Raw genomic sequence first — 8,020 nt, forward strand, 5'->3', positions numbered from 1 at the left:
GGCCGTCTCCGTTTTGTGCTGTCCCTGAGGGCCTGTGTTGTGAGGGGACTGGGCATCGGGGCACATGGGAGGCAACCTCTTTCCTGAACTGAAGTCCTTCCTAAGTTGTATGTAGCAGTATCTAGAATTATTTTAAGTTGTCCAACTCTCCAGCCCGAGGGCTGAGGATTCCAATTTGAAATAGCTAGATCGCTTCACATAATGCTGAATTACTAACACTAACATAAACTTCAAGATTCTTCATCAACTTCATCAACTTCTCCCTCCTAAGGTTATTCCTCCCTGGCAATTTCCTCCCTGCGCAATTTCCCTACCTTGGTATCTCCTTACTCCTTCCATTGTCACCCGCTTAGTACCGCTTAGTACCGACGCCTTGGTACCGAACAAGAAAGGACGTGACTACTAGTCAAGAGAACGACTACAGTGAAGTTGGACGCTTGGGTCGCAAGGCTACGCGTCCTATTCCAACAACAACAACAACAACAACGCAGGTCAATCAGCCCAGCGGTTGCTGACTTACAAGCCTATTAAAAACGTTACAGATATACGCTTCGCTAGCTCAAACGTAATAGAGTAGAATCATTTTATATATGCAATTGCTACTATTTCCTGGTTTTCTTTATAGGCCAAGGCTTGGTAACTGATAACTCTGCTGCCCTGTAATGGGTCCGGCCCGCTGTGGCGAGTGAAGACACTCGCTCTGACTGACTGGACCGCCAGCCGAGACGCTGCTGACTCTGGTGGTGAATGGTGAGCGGAAGAGGAGAAAGTTTACGCCAAAGCTGAAGCAACTCTACATTGCTGTACAGCTAATACGCTTTTCACCTGGTGGCCAGTAGAGGAACTAACAGTTACTACAACTGACCGTCAGAAGCACCCAACACACACCGTGCCGCTCCTAGTAACATACCAGGATGTAGACCCCAGTCGGGCAGCGCTCCGGCGTCCGGCAGCCGCAGCTGGTCCAGCAGTGACAGCAGCCGGCCGGCGCTGCCCTCCGGCGCCGTCCGACAGGTGTTCACGGCCACCACCCTGACGGACAGACGTTACACGGTCAGCAGAGAGCCGACACTCGGTCAGCGGACAGTGGCGTTGGGTCACCGGATGGCAGAGCATCGCCGCAGCACACAGACCAGACAGGACTGTGCCGACAACGCAACCCCGTTGGAGTAACATGACCCTAATAAATGCACCGAAAATGCTCTGGTCTATCTCCATTATTTATAATAATAAAAAAATGAAAGAACAACTGAGATGAGGGAAAGGAGTGAGGCGTCTGTTAGGGTCCCCGTGCAATACGCCCGGTGCGGTGACTGACCTCTGCGCCGCTAGCTGGAGAGCTGGTTCACCCGGCTGACGACCTTCTGTACCTCCTCGGCGGAGAGCGGGTAGCCGTTGGTGGTCCACCGCAGCCCGTCCCGGTAGCCGGCCGCCCCATCCGGCGACACGCCCTGGGGAGTCATAGCATAACACTCAGGCAGGTTCAGGTTTCAGTCCGACACACAGAACCGTCCGGCGACACGCCCTGGGGGCGACACATGGCCGCGCTCAGGGCTCAGGTACAGGTCTCGCGAGATTAAGCGGTAGGTTTTGCACTTTTACATTTCCGGTTATATCTCAGAAACTAATCGATCTACGATGAAGCCATTTTACACGATCATGGCCGGCTTGTTACCCAACAAGTCGATCGCATCTTCAACACTTAAAAGCTTAAGACGACGAAGATATAACCTGAAGTACACTAAATTTTCTAGGTGCAAAACCTACCGCTAAAACCCGCGAGCCCTGTAAAATGCACAAGGGCGCCGGGTGCAGTGTCTGTGTGTCCCTGACTGACCTGCAGCGGTGACGCTGTCACAGAAAGCACCTGTTCATTGCCCAATGGATCCAGCCCAGTTCCGGCCGGCCGAGTGCCCGCAAGTACGCAGCCAGTGTTACGGTCTGTGTTCGATCTATGTTACGGTCTGTGTTCAATCTATTTTACGCCCTGTATAACGACCTGCGTTACGGCTTGTGTTACGGTCTGTGTTACATACCCTGTTCTGGGCGGTCTCCACCTTGACCCTCTTAGCGTCCCAGAGTCGGTACTGGTAGACGTGCGCGTTCTCTGCCGAGACGTTCCGCAGGTGAACGAGCAGGTTCTGTAGGCCGACCAGCGTCTCAGCTGGCACCTGAGAAGGTCAGGGGAGGGTAGGGGAGGTCAGTGGTGTACTGGTGTCTGACATAGACCAGCGGACAGGGGGAGGGGAGAGGGAGAGGAGTCTGGTGGCGCAGTAGGACCGTTCCGCGCTTGAAAGTGGACACATCTGAGGACCGTTCCGCGCGCGCTGACACTGCCTCTAGAACCGTTCTGCGAGCAGTCAGACATGTAAACCGGATTGATGTTTTGAAACTTTGACATAATAAACTTTAATTAATTCGACACAGGTAGCCTATCCGCATGTGTTTTTTTATATCGCGGACAAAAAAGTGGGGATTGTTAGGGTTAAGCAGGGAGTCACCGATGTTAGATCCCTCTCTGGGTCCTTTCATAGGTCACGGTCCTGACCCGAGATAGCTGAGCTGTGTCGCAGCCCTGACCTCAGGCGCGCAATCGGCGCGCAATCGGCAATACGCCCGGTGCGGTGACTGACCTCTGCGCCGCTAGCTGGAGAGCTGGTTAACCCGGCTGACGACCTTCTGTACCTCCTCGGCGGAGAGCGGGTGGCCGTTGGTGGCCCGCCGCAGCCCGTCCCGGTAGCCGGCCGCCCCATCCGGCGGCACGCCCTGGGGAGTCATAGCATAACACTCAGGCAGGTTCAGGTTTCAGTCCGACACACAGAACCGTCCGGCGACACGCCCTGGGGGCGACATATGGGCGCGCTCAGGGCTCAGGTACAGGTCTCGCGAGATTAAGCGGTAGGTTTTGCACTTTTACATTTCCGGTTATATCTCAGAAACTAATCGATCTACGATGAAGCCATTTTACACGATCATGGCCGGCTTGTTACCCAACAAGTCGATCGCATCTTCAACACTTAAAAGCTTAAGACGACGAAGATATAGCCTGAAGTACACTAAATTTTCTAGGTGCAAAACCTACCGCTAAAACCCGCGAGCCCTGTACCATGCACAAGGGCGCCGGGTGCAGTGTCTGTGTGTCCCTGACTGACCTGCAGCGGTGACGCTGTCACAGAAAGCACCTGTTCATTGCCCAATGGATCCAGCCCAGTTCCGGCCGGCCGAGTGCCCGCACGTACGAAGCCAGTGTTACGGTCTGTGTTCGATCTATGTTACGGTCTGTGTTCAATCTATTTTACGCCCTGTGTAACGAACTGCGTTACGGCTTGTGTTACGGTCTGTGTTACATACCCTGTTCTGGGCGGTCTCCACCTTGACCCTCTTAGCGTCCCAGAGTCGGTATTGGTAGACGTGCGCGTTCTCTGCCGAGACGTCCCGCAGGTGAACGAGCAGGTTCTGTAGGCCGACCAGCGTCTCAGCTGGCACCTGAGAAGGTCAGGAGAGGGTAGGGGAGGTCAGTGGTGTACTGGCGTCTGACATAGACCAGCGGACAGGGGGAGGGGAGAGGGAGAGGAGTCTGGTGGCGCAGTAGGACCGTTCCGCGCTTGAAAGTGGACATATCTGAGGACCGTTCCGCGCGCGCTGACACTGCCTCTAGAACCGTTCTGCGAGCAGTCAGACATGCAGACCGGATTGATGTTTTGAAACTTTGACATAATAAACTTTAATTAAATCGACACAGGTACTCTAACCGCATGTGTTTTTTATATCGCGGACAAAAAAGTGGGGATTGTTAGGGTTAAGCAGGGAGTCACCGATGTTAGATCCCTCTCTGGGTCCTTTCATAGGTCACGGTCCTGACCCGAGATAGCTGAGCTGTGTCGCAGCCCTGACCTCAGACAGCTGAGCTGTGCACGCCGTCGGCTCGGCCGTCGGTCGCCACAGCCGCTGACGCCAGTGTCCAAACAGCTCCAAACAATATCCGGCCCTGTATAGCAGGATAAGCCATCAGAGGCGGGAGTGATCAATGGAGGGACGCGAAACACTAACGCCAAGGGGATGACAACTGCTGAGGAATAAAGAAACTACATGAGATGATGTTTTTCGTACTCCAGCGTAGTACGAAAAACATCATCTCACGCTCTCAGTCCCAGCGGATAAAAACAACACCTAAGAAAGAAACTACATGCAGGTACACTGGGAACACGTCATGCTGGAGTTGACGTGTCCCCAGCCCGTCCTGTACCATGCAGCCCGTTCCGGTGATCACTCCCGCCTCTGATGGCTTATCCTGCTATACAGGGACGGATATTGTTTGGAGCTATTTGGACACTGGCGTCAGCGGCTGTGGCGACTGACGGCCGAGCCGACGGCGTGCACAGCTCAGCTGTCTGAGGTCAGGGCTGCGACACAGCTCAGCTATCTCGGGTCAGGACCGTGACCCCCTATGAAAAGACCCAGAGAGGGATCTAACATCGGTGACTCCCTGCTTAACCCTAACAATCCCTACTTTTTTCTCCGCGCTATAAAAAAACACATGCGAGTTATAAAAAAACATCCCTATCAACCAGTCCCTATCAACCAGTTAATTAATTCGACACAGGTACTCTAACCGCATGTGTTTTTTATATCGCGGACAAAAAAGTGGGGATTGTTAGGGTTAAGCAGGGAATCACCGATGTTAGATCCCTCTCTGGGTCCTTTCATAGGTCACGGTCCTGACCCGAGATAGCTGAGCTGTGTCGCAGCCCTGACCTCAGACAGCTGAGCTGTGCACGCCGTCGGCTCGGCCGTCAGGCGCCACAGCCGCTGACGCAAGTGTCCAAACAGCTCCAAACAATATCCGGCCCTGTATAGCAGGATAAGCCATCAGAGGCGGGAGTGATCAATTGAGAGACGCGAAACACTAACGCCAAGGGGATGACAACTGCTGAGGAATAAAGAAACTACATGCAGGTACACTGGGAACACGTCATGCTGGAGTTGACATGTTCCCCGCACTGGCACTTATACTGATAGACCAGCCCAGCTTTCTCTTTGATCCCTAATTTGTCCTTGGGTTTGACGAGCCTAGCACTAAGGTTCGCTGCAGGTCTCGTGCTGACCTTCGCGTAGGGTCGGAGGACGCGCGTGACCTGTTCACTCACCCCCTGGATGTAAGGGATGCTTACATAAACCCGTTTGTCCTCCTCCTGTTCCCTGCCTACCCGTTCAGAACCACCACCCTCTCCCATGCGTAGTCGTTCTCTATTTTTTACCCGCCTGTGGATACGGCGCACCATTCGCTTTGGGTAGTGGTTCCTCACCAGTGCCCGTTCTATCTTCCCTGTCTCGCGTTCCTCGTCCTCAGGTGTTGTCGTGAGTCGTGATGCCCGTGTGAAAAGTGTCTGTGGGACTGATGCCTTGTGCTGTGAGCTGTGGTGTGATTCATAGTGAAGGTATTTGTCCGTATGAGTTGCTTTCCTGAACACCTCGGTCTTCATGGTCCCCCCTCCCAGTCTATGTACCTTTACATCCAAAAAAAGGTAAGGATCCCTCCTTTTCCTCCTCGAGCGTGAATTCAATCCTCTCGTGCTGAGCGTTGAGGTGGTCGAGTAGTTCACCTACCTGATCTTTCTTTAAGATCACGAACGTGTCATCTACGTAGCGTCTCCACAGTTTCACTGGGTGTGGAAACGACTGGAGTGCACTGGATTCGAACGATTCCATGAACAAGTTGGCCACCACAACGCTCACTGGACTCCCCATGGCCGTGCCCCACTTTTGCTTAAAGAACTTTCCGTTAACCCTAAAGTAAGTAGTACCCAAACAGAGCCGTAACAATTTTATGATATCCTCGACCTCCAGTGCTGTTTCCGCTCTTACCTTGCTTTCCTCATCCAAAAACTCTTCTTCGAGTCTCTGGCGTGCTACTTCACATGCTGCCTCTGTCGGTACCGATGTGAACAGCGCTTTGACGTCAAAAGAAACCATGGTCTCATCGTCACTGAGCGTAACATCTCGTAAACTCTCTTTGAAACTCGCCGTGTCCTTGACATGATGTTCAGACTTGCCTACCAGAGGAGATAATATGCTAGCTAAATGTTTGGACAGCTGGTACGTTACACTGCCTATGCTAGACACGATGGGACGTAGCGGAACGCCCTGCTTGTGCACCTTCGGTAGCCCATAAAGCAATGGCGGAGTCGGGTCCGACGGGTACAGTTTTAGATACGTTTTTCTGTCCAATTTGCCCTGTTGTTCTAAGTCCTTTAGCGCCCCCCTTACCTCTCGTGTGTACCTACCGGTTGGGTCCCTATCCAGTTCAGTGTACGTGTCGTGATCCCCTATTAGTGTTTCTAACCTACTTTGATACTGCTCACAGGTCATCACACATACAGATCTACCCTTATCTGCAGGTAAAATCATAATATCTTGCCTATCTTGTAGGTCACGTAACGCTTTCCACTCCCCCTTACTGAGATTTTTGCTTTGCGGGGGACGGAAGGAATTGAGAGCTTTGGTGACCTCGAATCTAAGCCTATTCGCTACATCCGGTGTTACATCGTCTGAACGGCACACACTTTCGACCGCCGAAACAAAATCCGCGACTGGAACGCTTGTCGGCGTCGGTACAAAATTGAGCCCTTTACGTAGCACACTGACCTCATCGTCACTTAGGCTTACCCCAGACACTAGACAGATTGACCACCCACTTATCTCCATTGTCCTCCTCCTGTCCACCAGTCTCCTCCTGCTCACCGGTCTCCTGTCTGTCCTCCTGCTTACCAGTCTCCTGGCCACCGGTCTCCTGCTCACTGGTCGTGAGCAGGATACATACCTCGTGGTGGTATGTATTTTGGTAGGTGTTTGAGACGTTTGAGACGCATTGTCTTGTATTTTAATGCATTTTAAAGCACGGCTGACGAAGGGAGCAGAAGCTTCCGAAAGCTACCGAATCAATATACGCATTACTGGTGTCGAAGAATTGGTTCCTAAATAAACAACTCTACATTGCTGTACAGCTAATACGCTTTTCACCTGGTGGCCAGTAGAGGAACTAACAGTTACTACAACTGACCGTCAGAAGCACCCAACACACACCGTGCCGCTCCCAGTAACATACCAGGATGTAGACCCCAGTCGGGCAGCGCTCCGGCGTCCGGTAGTCGCAGCTGGTCCAGCAGTGACAGCAGCCGGCCGGCGCTGCCCTCCGGCGCCGTCCGACAGGCGTTCACGGCCACCACCCTGACGGACAGACGTTACACGGTCAGCAAAGAGCCGACACTCGGTCAGCGGACAGTGGCGTTGGGTCACCGGATGGCAGAGCATCGCCGCAGCACACAGACCAGACAGGACTGTGCCGACAACGCAACCCCGTTGGAGTAACATGACCCTAATAAATGCACCGATAATGCTCTGGTCTATCTCCATTATTTATAATAACTAGAGGTACAGGTTTACGCGATAACTGTATGTTTTGATTTATGTTATGTTACGGGCGCATTAGTTTGGGTGATTGACTTGTATTTTTAGCTGTATTATTTGGGTAGATTTGGGTAGCTGTTTTTAATTGAACAGGGATGGTGATACTTGCGGGGTGTTCAAGTGTTTTGTATGTTGGGCCTTTTTGAACTCAACCCTACCCCTACCCTACTCCTACCCTACCCTACCCCTACCCTACCCCTACCCTACCCTACCATACCCTACCATACCCTACCCTACTACCCTACCCTACCCTACCCTACCCTACTACCATACCCTACCCTACCCTACCCTACCCTACTACCCTACCCTACTCTACCCTACCCTACCCTACCCTACTACCCTACCCTACCCTACCCTACCCTACCCTACCCTACCCTACCCTACCCTACTCTACCCTACCCTACCCTACCCTATTCTACTACCCTACCCTACTCTACCCTACCCTACCCTACCCTACCCTACCCTACCCTACCCTACCCTACCATACCCTACCATATCCTACCCTACCATACCCTACCCTACTACCCTAGCCTACCCTACCCTACCCTACCCT

Source organism: Amphibalanus amphitrite, unplaced genomic scaffold (assembly GCF_019059575.1).
Source record: "Amphibalanus amphitrite isolate SeventyFive unplaced genomic scaffold, NRLGWU_Aamphi_draft 001647F_arrow, whole genome shotgun sequence".
Taxonomy (NCBI): Eukaryota; Metazoa; Arthropoda; class Thecostraca; order Balanomorpha; family Balanidae; genus Amphibalanus; species Amphibalanus amphitrite.